Below are 17,469 nucleotides of genomic sequence, written 5' to 3' on the forward strand. Positions count from 1 at the left end.
GAAAATTTACCCTCAGCAAGAAGCAGACGGCCGCTAAAGCCCGATTTCTTCGCCCACGTCGACTCTGCTGTTTCTTCCGCTGTAACGCCGAGAATAGCCACCGTCAGCCCGCTAGCAGGACGCTGCAGCAGCCAACGGCATTCATCCACGCAGAGGAAACAAGCCGGACTAACGAGGCGGACAGACACACGCTAACCAGGAGTGCAGTCACAAGTGAGACTTATTCAGTGTTAGTTAGTCATAGTTAAGCTGCTTAACTTAATTAATGAATCCTATTATAGTGTACAAAGCAGTTTCCTGTGATTATTCGTGCAGATGCTTTGTGATGACAGCTGGTTGTGATGGTCAGTGCTCAGATTCATTTCCTTCACTGATCCTTTAATTCTAAATGTTTTATTAATATTTACATTTAAGGTGAACCCTTCTTTTGAGATTGTTCTCCAGTCTGGTTATTGGTCCCTGATTCCAGGGTGGTGCTCTGTATTATTAATTTATACAAAAAAATAATAATATCGATTTTAATAATTACTGTTAGTAATTATTAATTGTTTATAACCAAACCTGCCCTACCTTTGTACCCCAACAGTACAGAGACTAAGAGTCTTGTCAAAGAGTCCTCTTGCAGTTTCCTGCCAATAGACCTTGTGCTTCACCCCCCGTCCTCTTCCATTTCTGCTCCTCCTTACCCCTCATCGTCCTTTCCTTTCTTTTCTTTTAAGCCCTCCCTGCAGTCCCCCTCCCTCTCCTCTGCACTCTGTGTCCTTATTTGTCCTCTCGTCCTCGTCCTGACTGATGTGGTGTGATGCACACTGTGACAGTGTTACAGTTTCTAATTCGACCTCTCCTCTGCAGCTCCTTCGCCTACATCTGCCTCTCCCTCCGTCCTCCGCCATGTGACCGGCCCTCCCCTCCGTCGCACCGTCCCCTCTTCCGTCTTTTCACACTTATGACTTTCTCGTATTTCTTCTTCGCATTCACACCTCCTCTCCTCCGCCCTGTGTCTTAACAAACAACTCTTTCTCTCCTTCACACTTTCTTTAATCTCTCTTCCCCTTGTTGTTGTTCGCTCTACTTTTGTCCATCCATTCCTCCTCTCAATTACCTTGTCTGGGCAGCATCTGGTAGCCTGGCCCAGTGTGTGTGTGTGTGTGTGTGTGTGTGTGTGTGTGTGTGTGTGTGTGTGTGTGTGTGTGTAGGTGACCAGGTGTCTAGGCTGTGCTGTGCAGAGTTCTTGTCATTCTGAATGGAACAGCTGCTAACAGATAACAAGTAGCTGGCTTCCCTGCCGGTTTGGAGACAAATTAGAAACGCAGTCACATTATTCAGCCAGGACCTTCTTTGTGTCACCCTGGGATCCAGCTGAAACAAATGGCCACATGTTGGGCTGAATGATCTACTTATCTAATCAGCAACTTAAAAAGGAACATCACACGTATAGATCATGAAAGTCAGTGCAGACTTTAGGATTCCAGTCACTTTTAGTTACAGTTGCTGATGTCTGACATGTTGATCGAAATGGGGCAACTTCCCCCAGTGGATTACTGGTGCTGTTTGAGTTTCTAATAAAAACAATATGCATATTAAACACATTAGAGGCAAACAACAGTGTAAGCCATCGTCTAAAACGAGGCCAGTGTTGTTTTTTCTTATATCAGTGAAACAAGCAGTGCAGGTGAGTATGATTACTTCTACTTCCTGCCTGTGATCAGTCTGAGCTGAAATACAGGTGAGTTAGTCTGCAGTTACACTGTGCCACCTGATCTGACCATGAAATGAAATTAAATGGATTGTGACTTAAAACTGATGATCTTTGGAAAAAATTAATCACATTTCCTCGGGCTCCAGTAAATGGTGATAAGCATGTTTCATTGTGCAGCGATTACCTGATTAATTAAGAAAATAACTGGCAGCTGAATGGATGATGAAAACAGCTGAGTTAGCTGTAGTCAGACAGTTGTAATTAGAATTATGGATAGACTTAAAATGTTGTCCGGATGATTATCAGGGCTGATATTCAACATTTTTTACAATTATTGGTATCAGTGTTCTTGTGTCTCATTCAGGGCCGTCACGACATCAGATTATATCCACACAATTATCACAGAATACTTTATAAAATAAATAATAATAGTGCTCACTCAAATTAATCTTGGGTCTATTATATGTTTTGTCTCTTTTTTTTTGCATAAGAATTAGACCAGAAAATATAAGTGTAGAAGGAGTCTGTAACCATCACTGTGCAAAAGCACACAAAAAGAACAATTACACTTGAACATACTGAATTTTTCCCTTTTACTACTACTGCCACCTGCCAAGTGCTAACTTAAAGAAACGGAAATGATTTAAAAGGTGCTGTGTAATACAAGTAATTCATATTTAAATATCACAGTGATCGTAGATATCAGTATACTGTGACCTCCTTGGTGTAGCATCCTTTTTCAGTCTTTCGTCACCACTCTGCCTCACTCAGTGTCCCGCACACAACACCATCTGATTGGTTACACATCACAAGTAACAGCCTGTCAACACTGGTAACTAAAGTAATCAAATAACTGTAGAGGAGTATAAAGTAGCAGAAAATGGAAATACTATAAGTACCTTAAAGTGTACTAAGTAGAATACATGAGTAAATTGTATGTAGTAACATTGCATCACTATTTATTTTAAATTTTAAGATTTTATTTTTTAATTAAAATATATAACAGTTCACTCTCCTTGATTACTAATAAAAGGTTTTAGCACCCGCCCTGAAAAGAACATACCAGTCGATCCCGAGTTAGAAATGAATTGTATGTATTGTATGTAGTTGTATTTCCAGCCTGCTGTCAGTAACTGTTATTCTTCTACACTGTCACTTCATAAAACCTTCAACAGTTGCAGCAGTCTCTTCCAAGGATTCGGCCTTTTCTGCTTATAATTTTGAAAAATAGCCCACTGTGAAGGGAACTGAAGAAGCTCTAGAAATAAACAGTTCTAAAATACAAATGACTATGAATTATTTATTATTCTCACATGGTGATTCAGTGTAACAGGCAGAAGTGAAAATGTTTCACTGAGTTAACTGAATTTAATTCCAAATGAATAAAAATAATTAAAAAGCTGATGTGGGAAGTGGCCTGTTTGGGTCTGTGTCCTGACAGAGACCATGCTGCAGTTTCCTCATCTGTCATCACTGCCTGCAGAGCCTAATGACAACACATATAAACCTCCTTCTGTTACTCGATGCCACACTCCCTTTGGCCGTTTTGTGTCCCCACAGCAAGAATCAGGTTTAATGTAACGAGGGACAGACATGGCATAAGTGAATGCAAATTACCTCATTGTAGTACTGTAGGGCCCGCCTTCCCAAGTGACTGGCTGCCAGCTGTGGAGCTGATGGTTGAGGGATGAAATGGAGAAAGAAGATTAGGAAACTGATAATAAACGTCTTACAGTTTGGTTTTTTTAAAGCCTCTCAGCTCCTCTCTCTCTCTCACTCTCACTTCACCTCCCCATCTCTCTCTGCCATTCTCCCGGACTATTGAATAAATGATGAAATTCAATCTGGCTCTGCAATCACTCCAGTATTTTGTTTCCATTTCTTTTTTCGGCCTGTGTTACTGCCTCTCATTCTTATCTCTGCCGCTGAATAACGGATGAGATTGCGACGTTTTTCCTGCAGTTGTTTGTCCTGTTATCTCTTTTGTTTCATTCGTCTTCTTCCTGCAAATTTCTAATACGGGACTCCATTATTACTTCTCTAAAACCTCCCATAGACTGGGTTGAACACCCCACGTTCCCCTGAATAAAAGTGCAGTAAGCACAGAACTATTCACTCTCCAGAAAAGAGGCCTGTTTACAGTTTGGAGATCAGCATCACTTATGTGGGGTACTGCTCTGGTTGCAAGCAGCAGTTCAAAAGCATTCAGTTATGTAAGTTATTGAGAGGCGAGGTGCAGAACACCTGAGAAAGCAGGAAAAACACACTGTGTCTGTGAAAAAAAAACACTTGCAGCGACTCAGAGTATCAGTACAAGCAGCGTACAGCGTTAAAATATACTATACGTCTCCAAAGTGGGGCAGTTTAGGGATCAGCATCAGAGTCACTGTGATCAATTCCACATTATATGATGCTTATTCAAAAGTTACATTACTAATTACTCCATCTGAATTAACTAGTTACATACTGTAATGTGTTACATTATTTTAGTTAATCAGCCCAGCTCCATCTGATATACGTTGAAAACACTGTAAAGCCTCCACACCCACATGTCACATCTTCTGTATTTAACATGTAGAAGTTATGGCAACATATCAATATTTTATCCTCGGCGTGATTTGAGACCAGAGCTGCACCATATGTCAAGGTAATCAACTCTGGGATGTTGACTTGCACAGTTCTTTTTCCATGATTAATCTACTGGAGCTGTGTTCTTCTGGTCCTCGGGGCCCCCTGCTCTGCATGCTTTAGATGTTTCCCTGCTCCAACACACCTGATTCAAGCGATCAGCTCGTTATCGTGCTCTGCTGAAGCCTGATAACGACCCGTTCATTTGGAATAAATAAAGTTAGAGTGCAGCCACTTTTTAAATGGAATGGTTTAAAACAGCAGTGCATAAGCACCTTAAATTAATCTAGGAATAAATTATTCCTTTAAAACTTAAAGTGCAGCCAACAATCTTGTAAAATAAAAAGGACAATGAACTCGACAATTTTGTCAATTATCTTTGTCACTTCTTGGCTGTTTTCAATTTCTCTTGTCGTTGGAATGCAGTTTCCAAAGTTAGCTGCTGCGGTTCACCCTTTGTCCCCTTTATTGTTTATTTGTTTTTTTATTTCTATTTTATAATATTTTATTTCCTGTGTGTGTGTATATATATATATATATATATATATATATATATATATATATATATATGTATATATATCTTAGATTGTGCATATCATTATACATAACCAAATAGCGTAAATAAAGTCATATAACTTTCTGAACTTACCAGACTGTTTGTCTTGTTCCAACATTTGCCGATACCCACCCAGTCATTACATACACATTACTGATTACACATTATTTCTGAAAAACGCCATCGTGTTAACATTTTGTTAAAGTTCAGTATTCATCCCTATAGTATTAACGCAAGATCGATGTCGAGGTATGAAGTATGTATGAAGGGCCTTTTGAGGAGATTTCAACATATCCAGATATATACTGTGTGACAATGTAGCCAACACATATTATTCTAAGGCCACAGCGCTCAGCCCTAGCAGAAACAGATAACATGACCTTGTTATTGGATGTACTCCACTGCCAAGTCAATCCTTCTACAGAACCACTGCAGCACTACAGCACAGATTAGCCCAGTTGTTTGCAGCTGATAAAGCACCTCAAGTCACTAGTCACTAGTTTCCTCATAAAGGATAAAGCATGTGGATTGTCTGCTGTAGCTGAAGCACAGCAGCTTCACTGCATTACTGCTAGAATACAAAGGAGGTAGCATGCATGGATCTGATAAAGTGTATCTGGGTGAGAGCAGCACAGCTGCTACAGCTGCTGGCTGTGGATTTTCGCAGGATAAACTGTTTCCTTCAGGTGACAAAAACACTCCTCAAGTCAGATATAGACCCTGATTTTCAAAGCATCTGGCTTTCCACTGATAAGTGCTGCCACGTATTCTGACTGTGAAGGAGTTGTTTTATTTATTTCATTGAGTCTATTGAATATCTTTACACCCTGTGGATTTTTAGACATGGTTTACTAGATGATGGCAAGCTGTGTTCCTCTATCCAAAATCTCTCGGGGTCCGTCTCAATGTCTCGGTCACCGTTAATGCTAATACAATATAATACCCGACTGTCCTTGTCAATCCATCTGTCTGTCTCTTTCTTTGTATCACCCACGCTACATCTCCGTCTCTCTCTCTCTCTGTCTCCATTTTTGTCTCTATGTCTCTCTCTCATTCCCCTTCTCTGATGGAGTGAATAATTCATGTCTATTCTTCAAGAAAGCTCTTTGTTCTCCCCCCTAGTGTTTTCTTTTAAAGCACTTGGGATGGTGTGTGTGTGTGTGTGTGTGTGTCTGTGTGTGTGTGTGTGTGTGTGTGTCATTTGTGTGGTTGAATGAAGTTAAACTCATTCACGATTCCTCTACTTTAACTCTGCTCACACACACACACACACACACACACACACGCATGCACACACACACACACACACACATAGACAGACACAAGTCACGCAATGTTTTTTTCAGCCTTGTTCCTGCATCAATTGTTTTTGTTTTTAGCGGAGTGACGTCTCTGTCAGACAAGATGGAAAAATCAGGAGTGAGTTTGGCACGCTAGTGAATGTGTGTGTGTGTGTGTGTTTTAGTCAATGTAGCTGCATATATGTGTGTAGGATCCAAAAAAGCGTGAAAGCATATAACACTGAGTGTGTGGTGTATCTGGGTAAATGTGTGAGAGACCGTCCTAAATTAGCATTTTTATCAGTATTCACCACAACGCTTGAGAACGATGCTGTCTGTGTGTGAGTGTGCATTATTGAAGATGACAGATCATAATAGTTTGGCACTTCCTAAACCCCCTGTCCTGAATACTGATGTATGCTCTCTCTCTCTCTCTCACACACACACACACACACACGCACACATAGCTTTATATTCCAAACCTCAGCTGGGGTGAAAATGAAGAGGCTCACTACCACTACCTATTGAATTAATTAATTACCTAAAACATGATGTCATTACCCTGCAGTGTGCCTTGGATGCTGATTTTCAGAATAATTGTTCAAATGCCAAAGACATCAGTTCTGTTGCACCAAGTGTAAGACTAAGAACATCATAATAATAAGTCTCAGGCAGAGTTCAGTTCAAGATGACTGTTTTCAGTCACACCTGAAAAGCCAGTTAATGACAAGTTACAGCAGAAGACAACATTGTGTTTTCTATGTAATCACTGTAGCTGTCATTGAACTGACACGACTGTGTTGTTTGTGCACACCATTTGAAACCAACACCGGAATAGATAGACGAGGTCATGTCTTTTCCAGTGGACCACCATAGGATCATGGGAAAATGATGTATGTACAGCAGTGAATGGTGACAATTGTGCCTCGAATCACACATATGATGATGATTTCTCATCTTGAGAAAATTGCAGTTTTTCATAAAACGAATGAAATATAGGAAAAAAACGTAATCATAAAGACTACACAGCCAACATTCAGGTTGTGACATCATCTCGTTTTAACGCTCACCAGACCATAACAGAAACCTCGCCGAGCTGCTCCTGTATATTAGCTAGTTTACAGAACTGACTTATCACATAACTGCAGCTGGTTGTGATGTTCGAGGTGACGGTCATGTTGGTGTTGGCTACGTATACTGAGCCAGATGATGTAGTTCCGCAAAGTTCTCTTTTTAATTCAAAAACATCGTACATGTTATTCATGGCACAATTCGAGCAGGATCAAAAAATGTTTGGCTCTCCACTCTGACTTCTGTACAAACCATTTCAGAAATGATGGTCCATGGGGCACACCATGAGGGGCAGGGCTTTGCCTCTCAATGGCGGACACTGCCACTCACAATGCAGCATATACTAATGCTACGACAGAAAAGTAGCTAATCAGTATTAATATGGTTAAAGCAGATTAACAGCAAACCTGGATATAGGGCTGCACAATTAATGGCTTAATAATTGAAATTGCTATAATAATATACTATAATAAAGTACTGTAGTGACGCAGAGATGCCCTGGCTTTATCTCTTGCTTGTCAGATTTAAGAAAAAACCCCAACAAATGTTAATTATTATGATGTAACAAAATGATCAGTCCCAATAACTGGGAAGCATATCGCTGAAGCAATATGTCATATATCATTTTTTGACGGTACCGTACAGCCTGAGTTTGATATGCAGATCTTACATATTATGATTTCATGTAATGAAGTGTAGTTCCTTGATTGACAGGTGTGCCAGCCTATTGGAGTCAGCCGTGGTAGTTGTACTTGGCTCGTCCCACCTCGGCTCCATCGAGGATTCCTTCCCTTTGATGAAATTCGTCTTTTATGTTAAGATCTATTTAACTTTAATATAATTCACACAAGAGCAGTGGCTCTTTGCATCACTCTGCAATGCTAAAGACGTGGTCCCATGGGAGTGCGGGGCCTCCCGGGGGCCAGCAGAGCTACTATACTACAGGGCCCGGGTTCAGACTTCAAAGGGAGATTTTGAGGGGCGATTGCAAAAGCCACAGACTTGTTAATTTCTAATTAACAATGATGTGTCTGAGTGATATTTTATCAGCAAGCCAACATTGCTTGTTGCATTTTTCACACAGATTAATCATCAAAACCATCAGGTTCATCATTTTATACTTCAGATCCAAAGTTGTGAGAGAACAGAGTCAATACATCAAAGACAGAACCACGTCAGCCACACTGGATGGAAATCAAACAAAATTCAATATGCTGTAGACCCAAATTTCCCTTTGATACTGTCATGATAAGCAGAGCTGGTCCTGGTCCAAATCACACGCCACAACAAGAGGAATGAAACATAACAGCAACTGTGAATGTCTCCATGATAATGTTACATGTGTCTCTTAACCAACTAACTATTATTCATACAGTAGTTAGCAGCAACAGTGGCAGTTCTAACAGATAAACTTATTATGGAAGTAAACTGAGAAAGAAGCGACCGATGGTGCTAACAAAGACATGAAGACTTCAGCTGAGTTGGTTTGACAGTGTCACACGTTAGCTGACACCATCACGATGCCTTTCAGTCCCGCTGCTGCAGCTTTTTAATTGGACCTTGTTGTATTCTTTGCACTGCAGCGTCTTGCTCATATTGAAGAGTGATTTTATCGTCTTAAATGTTTTTGTCCAAAGACAAGTTGAGTTTGTTTCCGCTTCCATCTGCCGCTCTGTCTTGCGGGCACTGTTTCCCAACCACGGTGTACATCAAATATGGCCACCATATGACTAAAGCAAATGAAATAATCCATATACATACGGAGCTCACCAAGCATACCGAAGGAGGCCCACGGCAATCATCAAGTGTTCTCGTCCACCACAAAAAAGGTTGAGTTAATTTCTGTTCTGCTGATTGGAATCACAGCCACTCCACCCGTCTACGGCCTGCAGGCAAAATGAATATTCATACCAGTTTAGACCCTGGTCATGAATATTTATAGCGGTTAACACCACAAATGCAAATGAGCCAGCCAACCCAGATGGCTTCAGATCACGACATAATGATCACACACACATGCATGCACAAACACACTCAGAAAGAACCAAGCAGAGGTACACAGTGTGATGCATTTCTTTCAAAAGGCAGAAGACAACATGTCTCACATACCAGAGAGACGGGAGAGAGGACATTAGAAATGGACTGAGAATTTTAACTGCGAAATTTTTTTTAAGAGGGGCTATGATAATGAATGCGCCACTAAACAGACAAGTTTACTCGACAAACACTCGCATGTTGACACACGCCAGGAAAGGAGAGAAATCGGGGTAAATAAACGGTTCTGAGCGTAATCCATGCATGTTTAACCAAGTCTGGTGTCGGTACTCAACGCTGGCTTATTGCAAGATTAAAGCTGGTCCTCGAGGACTGCTGGCAGTGTTGTGATGCCAAACTCTTTTCCGAGGTTCCTGAAGTACATGGTAGGCTGATAAAAATGATCAGATTAAAGAAGATTACCGCCATATAAACAAGGTAGATTAATGATAGTGTTGCCTACAGAATACTCTGAAATGCTGTCTTGGGACTCGAACCAGGTCAGTGCTTAAAGAGACCGACTTGGAACAAGACACTTGATGACTGTAAGAGTGAACACGGATCTGTCACAGGATGCTCTGACATCATAAACACACAAAAATGCACACAAATACACACAACATTCTTTTTATGCCTGCTTGGTGACAAATGTGGAAAATAAGTAAAACGACTTCTGCAGCTGCAGCCATGCTAGCATCTTTGTGAATATGATTTAACACAGCAGTGCTTTGAGCTAAATGCTAACATCAGCATACTAATAGTATCCGTAGTAATACTAGCATGCTGATGTTTGGCAGGTATAAAGATGACCACATTCACAACTTAGTGTAGAACATTAGCACGCTAAAATGAGCTAAATGTGACCTCTTATAGAGTCTTAAAACTTTATTCAACATATTTGAGATTTTTCCTTTCTTTATTCATGATCACACACACTGTTTTCTCTTGTCGTCCCCTCTGTCACCCACACACACAGTCCCAGGAACAAACCCTGCCTGGATACTGTAAGCACAATCAGATATTTCCTTTGAGCCAAAGCCTCGCTAACAAGCTTATCGCACCACATACAGTGCGTGTGTGTGTGTGCGCACGCCTGTTTACGCGCCACGCATGACACATCTAAGACGAGCACATGCACACACACACACACACACACACACACACACATAGCTGCACATGTGCTCTGATGCAGGATTAAGGCCAACTAGCCTGTTGTTTGTCAGCTCGACATCACCTGAGATCACACACACACAGACAATACAGTTCTGCTCTGTGTGGCTGGAGGTTGCAGGAATTATCATTGTGACTCCACGCCTGTTAAATCTTGATTGAGTAAAAGTCAAAAAGCTAATTATGCTACCTTGTAGTCACATTGCTGCAGGGGCTTGAAAAGTCTCAGCATTGCTTTCACAGCAGAGTTAAATCCAGTGAAATCCACTTTAAATTGAGCAGAAATCGTCTTAGAAGTTGTGCGTTTCGCCGTGCCGTGCCCGGCGAAACAGCTGCAGCAGCATCAGATTTGTTCTACTGTGCAGTCAGAATGAGGTCATGCTGAGCGACAAAGCTCAACTGGGTCACAGGCTGTGACTCACCGTAGGTTGCAATATACCTGGACTCAGTAAAACCCACACCCAGGAAACAGGCATCAGCAGAGAGCTCTGTTTGACTTGGGCCGCTGCACATTTATTACTGACAAGCACTTCTTTTAAAAAATTGCAACTCCCGGTGTGTTGACTCATCGTACAGTGCAATAAAAATGCACTGTTACTCTCACTTAATCTTGGTGGTTATGTTTGCGATGGCCCAATCTCTGCTCTTCTGGAGTGAATTTGCTGGAATGGAATGATGTGACCTTGAACTTGCACGTCAGGCCTTGCTGCCGTTATCCAGTATCTTATAGTCCAGGTTTGTTCTGCTTGCAGGAATACTGTGAATATTTCTGAAAAGCACTGCATCTCTCTAACTCTCTGGTGTGTGCCCATTTCTCTCTTCATCTTTCCCTACTTTCTCCACTTCGTCCTTCACTCAGGCTTCTCTGTACAGGGCCCGTCTCTCTCCCGGCTGCCGTTGCCTCGTTCCAGATGTTTTCGATCTGGATCATCGTCTCCCACGAGATTCAGCCTTTCCTCTCTTCACTCTGCCTCTCCCTCGTGTGCATGTTGCCCTTGTCTCTCCCTCCCTCTGCATGTTCCCTCTCTCCTACAGTATCTGTGTGAATGGCATGCTTGACTTCTGTATTCTGTGCGTTTCTGTCCTGTCCATGGTGGAAGTCGTGCTGCTCCGGTCACGCTTGACATCCTCCTCAATCCACATTTTTCCATAGCTTTTTTTTACTGTGTTGCTCTGTTCTGTACGCACAATAACTAGTACACATCTGGCCGTCCTGGAAGAGTAACCCCACCTCTGTTGCTGTTTCAAATAAAAAGTTGTGCAATTTCCTTGATTGGCTGCTTTTTCTCACAGAGGAAGAACACTGCTTACACATTCTTTCCTAGCCTTGTATATAATTGTGAATGTCAGAGGAAAAAGTCCCCAAACAATCCCCAGCACGAAACATTAGCAAGAGGCACGAAGATGAGATGAACACATCATAGGATTTGTCTCACAAAGGCCTTTTGGATTAGATTCATACTAAACAACTCACATCTGTTGTGCTACATCTGACCACACCCAGCTCTGAGGCTGTATGTCTGAGGTCGGTGGAGCTGCAACGATCAGTCGATGAATGGAGTAGTTGATTTTAAGAAAAACAACTATTTTGAAACTCAATTAACTGTTTCAGTCGTTTATCAAGCAAAAATGTCAAACGTTTGCTGCTTTCAGCTCCTTAATGTGAAGATTTGTGACATCATTTATGACAGTAAATGAAGAGTCTTTGGGTTTTGGACTGTTGGTTGGACGAAAGAAAACATTTGAAGACGTCACTTTTCAACATTTTATCGACAAAATCTGCAGATGGATCCATAATGAAAATAATCGTTACTTTCAGCCCCACATGAAAACACCTAGTGTAGAGTAACTCCTCCAGTGTGGAAGTGTTCAGGTCTGCGACCCAGACGAGCAGCACAGTAAATCCACAGCAGACCCCTTGTCAGCTGCAGCGTGACCTATCAAAATAAAAGCCTGGCAATAAAGTTACGCATCATCAACCACATCCTGAAAAGGGATGTGTGCGTTTGTCCACATTTGTGTGTACAGGTATCGTAAATTGGATGTGTCACTACACATAGTCCGTCTCTTGCAAATGTGCTGACTCATCGTGCGGTGCTGGTAAATGGGTGAGTCATGCTTTCATTTTAGTCCCCAGAGGGCAGCTGTGGTAATGTTGCACATCCTTTTATCAGCCCACTTGCTGGGTTTGTGTGTGTGTGTGTGTGTGCGTGTGTGTGCAGATACTTGCCTACATAGGTAGATGTTTTGTTTGCATTCTGCCCTCTGTGTGTGCAGTCTGAGAGGCTCTTAGTGTGTTTAAGAGTGTTTGTGTTTTATGAAGCCACTCTACGACTCTTTGCTTTGTATCCATTAATCACGACGTATTCGTCTCTTTCTGCACAGCCACGTAAAGTACACTACTGACACTGTTGGATCAGCATATTGTGCGTGATGATATCAGGCTTAAAGGATTGCTCCGCCAATTTTACAACGTGAACCCTGTCGTTCTAATGTGCGGAAAGATGTGAACAATTCTAAACTTCTTTTGCCGCCCCTCCCTTATCCTGCTTTCCTAAAGGGAAGGCTCAGTTATGTTGCCGAGCATATGGACTAAAGCAACTACTACTAACATTTAACAGCTGACAGCTCATTATCAGGGACACACAGCCCCTAAGAGTATAAACACACACATACAAACACATACACACTGTTCCATTAGCTTATCCCATTGAATTACAGAGGACTGAACAGAGAGAAAATGGTGCTCTGTATTTTATTTGATCTACACTCAAACAAGCTACATACACACAGTTTGCAAAGTACAATCAGCAAATGAATAATTTGTCACAGTAACACTGTTGGTTCGTACCTCGGTTCGCCCGAGCACATTAGGGACTAATTACAACTCCACTTCTAATTTGTCCCTCTCTGCTTTGTTGCCACTACTATACTGATAAAGGACTTTTTTTTCAGCTCATAAAACCAAATGGTCTTTCTTATTTCAGGCCTCCAACCCAGTTTAGCTTTGTTGGCTGACTGCTCTTTACTTAAAATACACGTTAAAACTCAACTCAAACTCAACACATTCCACTCATCGAAAGAAAATGTTACGCACTCGTGTGGTCACAAGCTGAAAAGGGTTCATCTCCATAAATTAGACAAGTAAGTACATTAAAGGTACCCTGTGGAGTACTGGACCACCAGAAGCACAATCAATGTTTTTTTAGATGGGTCCCTGTTTGTTTGTTTGTTTGTTTGTTTGCTATGCCAGCCCAGTCATGATATGACAAAAAGCACCACAGGGACATTTCATTCTTCTTTTTAAATAGTTTGCACACAGTCTCACAGGAAAACAACATATATATCTGTTTAGCAGCCTGCCTCACACAATGACCCTCAGCTTCCTGTATATGATCACTGCAGCCTCATCTGTAAAGAAGGATGAATGAGTGAATAGTACTGTATGTAGAATGAATGAGGCTTTGTCTGACTGCTGTTGTCTGGTCATCTGGACATTACCATGGGATTAAATGTGGATGGATTACTGAGCATGGCTAGGGGCCGAGAGGTCAGGGATCCCCTGAGCAGAGCCTGTGTTATGTGTTACAGTGCATGCCTGTGTAACAGGACTATTAACATTCTTGAGGGTCAAAGTCCCTTTTCAAAAACATCTGTACTACATTACAACAAAAAGGACATTGAGGCGTATTCATGAGTCTTTGGATGGAACCGGGGCTGCTGAGTCTCATCTCATAGGGTTTAACAGTAAAAGCACCACAGAAAATAAGACTTCCAAGGAAACCTTTGCCACCAAGATCAGTGCAGTCAAGCTGTTTCAAGTGCTGGTATTTGGAACTCATTGCCTGCATGAAAGTAATCCAGGACTGAACCTACCCACAGTCTTTAACTTTGATATTAAATTCTCTTTTCTGTAGGCGTGTTTCAGCGGTTATTTCTGATCTAATTCATCCTCAAACAAACAGCTCAATATCACTTCCATTCAATCTGCTCGAGTCTTGCTGCTCTGTCCCCAGCAGTGGGTTGTTCCCCATAAAAAATAATTAACTCAGTTGCTCGGTATCATAAGAGTATCCTCTAAATTTCATGAATTTACTGGCAACTGCCTCTAACCATGTCAATATCCCTCAGCCAAACACATCAAGCCATCTGATTGTGGAGTGTTTGTTGGTGAGTAGCAGCTTGCTGAGCACAAGTCAGTGCCAAGAAGAAAGAATAAAAAAAAGAAAAGAAAATACTGCCAAGAGCTAGGATTAGCTGGCTGCTTTTTTATAGTATTTGGTGTAAAGGCTAGCTAAGTGGGAAGTAGTGATTTGGAAGTCATCCCTGCTTATAAAGCAGATGGCTAAACCTTGACTAGCAAGAGCGAGCAGCCTACTGTAGATCTGATGTGAAGGCAAACACACCATGCCACACTGTCACTGATGATGTGTCTAACTTTAAAGTAAGTTATTAAATGGTGGCCTTGTTGAACAGGAGCACTACAGCATGGAGGAGACAGGAATAGAAATAACACAACCCTACAAAAGACAAATTATAGCACTGCTTTGGCACACACTGACTATTTGTGTAGTTAAAAAGAATATTCTGCCAATATATATTCTTTTCTTTAGCTCCACAAATGTTGGCTAGTTTGGTGTTAACATGGTTAGTTTAATAAGACACACAGTCTATCATACAGGTAGAATTAACCTATATGAAGCTGAACAAAATCATTTCCACACAACAAGGATTCACACCCTGCACTGTAGTTTTCATTGAATTCCCAAACCCCACACACCATCAGTGTAACATCCTCATTGGGATCACTGAGTCCAAAGACTTTCTGAGGGGATAAGCTCTGTTGAATAGCAGCCTATACAGTCTGAACCAGTGCCTGCACCCATAGCTAGCAAGCCTGCTGTGTAGCGTTAATCTGTGTGTGAACAGATGGCATGCGCTAACAAGCTAGGCTAAATGTAGCTACTGTTGGCATGGACCAAGACTGATCTCTGACTTCCTGATCCCAAGCCTCTTAATTAAATGCACCATTTAATCTATTCAGTTTTCAGTCCGTCTGCTGCACCAAAAAACAACACCGTTCATCACTGATGACCTGCTCGTCCTGCCGATTAGAACACCACACCACTGAAGCAATTAGAATGACAGAGGGCCTCCCCTTTATGGGCAGGCAGAGTTTTTAAGAAATGATCGCCATCATGACCAATGATTATGTTGTTGCTGTTGACAATACCTACCATTGGTAATATTTTATGTCGTATTTCACTCTGTTGCCCAAGCTGTTAGTTCCCAACTAAGAAAGATGGCAGTAAATCCATAAGGTGACTCATGGAGTGCATCTACAACAACCTAAGTAAGACAGTGCTGTCCATGGTGATATTGATGGATCCATAACTGGGGATACACAGGTGCATAAAACAAGGATGCATGCTTTATGTGGACGTTTACACAGAATTCCATAAAACACACAGTGGCAACTGCCATAGAGCCATTTATCTTAGGAGAGGCCTTTTAGACGTATTTCTTTTGAAAGGCCAGCTTTGAAGTTAGTTTAGTTTTCACAATTGAAAAAAAAAGATTAATACAAAACTACAAGAAAACAAATAGTGTACCTTTTTTAGTCAGTTTGATTCTTGTGAATTCCCTCTGCCTAGGTAAAAACATTTTAATGAAGTAAGCGTAGTTTTCAGCTTAGCAGAAGACATAAATAATGAATGGTCTAATTAAGCCATTTAACAAAACAGTCTAAGGGTGGGAATGAGGTTGTTAAAGGACTGGATTCGACCCATGGGTCACCGGTTTAAAAGGTCTAGTTTAAATTGTCCTGGAACCTTTGTAAATCCTGTATTACACTTGTTAGTTATCAATACAGCAAAGCTACACAGCACTTGGGACAGTTAGCAGCACTCCACCTCTGTCTACTAGCTCTACTAGTAGCTGTCCATGGTCCTGAACTGCCTGCTCTACATGCTACTCAGTGTATAAATGTAGCTTTTCATGGCGGCTAACAAGCTTCTTTATTTGCTGAAATCTGTTGGCATTTTGGCATAGGGACAGAAACACTAAATGTACACATACACAGAGAAAATTGCTGAGTGATAAGGTGCAGTCACAGAGTCTTAAAACAAATGTTGCTTCGGCTGTGCACTGCAGCATATAATATTTGAAATGGAAAAATGCGGTGGAGGTTGAAGTGCTGACTTGCAGCTTTAATTTCAGGGTGTTTACGTCCACATCTGATAAACAGTCTGGAAATAGTAGCTTTTTATACATAGCCCTTTTGCACTAGAGTCTGACATGGGTCACTTTGTATGGATGTGAACGCACCTGTGAGGTTCAAAGTCAGCATTTTATCTCCAACCAATGTTTTATTGATAATTAGTGAAAATCAATGTTTATCTCATCCATTTTCAGGATGTTCTCTGATAACCGTGGGTGTAATCAGCGTTGTATCTGTGCTTTTCTAATCTATAAGCTTTTCTCTGCTACTGCAGTGACCCATTTTCCCCAATGGGAGCATTTAGGTTTCCTCATTTAGCGGCTAATATCTCCAGTCTCCTATAATAACTCCTATGTCTGGCGCTTCACTGTGAATGGAGTCCTAAATCTAGACTAATGGTGGCATGAAAAATCTAAATGTATCGTGCGAAGTGAAGAGCGAAAAAAAAGAATCTGATTGATAACTTCAAAGATCCACCCAGGCATATAACACTTTATTCATTATCTTAATGCACCAGCTATTACAACCACAGCTGCAAGTCTTGAGCAGGCAGGGGTGATCGTCAGTGTGTTTATTCCTTATTTAACCTGACAAGTTGAGAATACACTGTTATTTATGGAGCTAGCCTGGAGGAGTATTTTCTAAAGAGATACAAATACACACATAGACCACACACATACAAAATCGCACCTAGATTTGGCACACCAATACAGTGTTGTGTACAGTATGTAATATTGTCTCTCTAAACAGCAATCTTATTATGTACCTGGTGCTTTCAAAGCTGGCTTTTATGAGTCTATCATGCTGGAAA

At 41.3% G+C, this 17,469-nt stretch overlaps 1 protein-coding gene across 4 annotated transcripts in view; it reads right to left on the reverse strand.

Moving 5' to 3' along the window:
* lrfn5a (leucine rich repeat and fibronectin type III domain containing 5a) overlaps positions 1-17,469 on the reverse strand; it is a gene marked incomplete at its 3' end in the record, with an annotated part of 121,024 nt that overhangs the window by 94,792 nt on the left and 8,763 nt on the right. For 3 of the 4 annotated variants that reach the window (XM_084380928.1, XM_084380930.1, XM_084380931.1), the window contains one exon: positions 3,317-3,372. The exons of the other annotated variant lie outside the window; for it this stretch is intronic. The remainder of the gene's footprint in view (positions 1-3,316; positions 3,373-17,469) is intronic. 4 annotated transcript variants of the gene reach the window in all.

This window comes from Pagrus pagrus (assembly GCF_965226575.1).
Source record: "Pagrus pagrus genome assembly, chromosome: 18".
In the NCBI taxonomy this organism is placed as follows: domain Eukaryota; kingdom Metazoa; phylum Chordata; class Actinopteri; order Spariformes; family Sparidae; genus Pagrus; species Pagrus pagrus.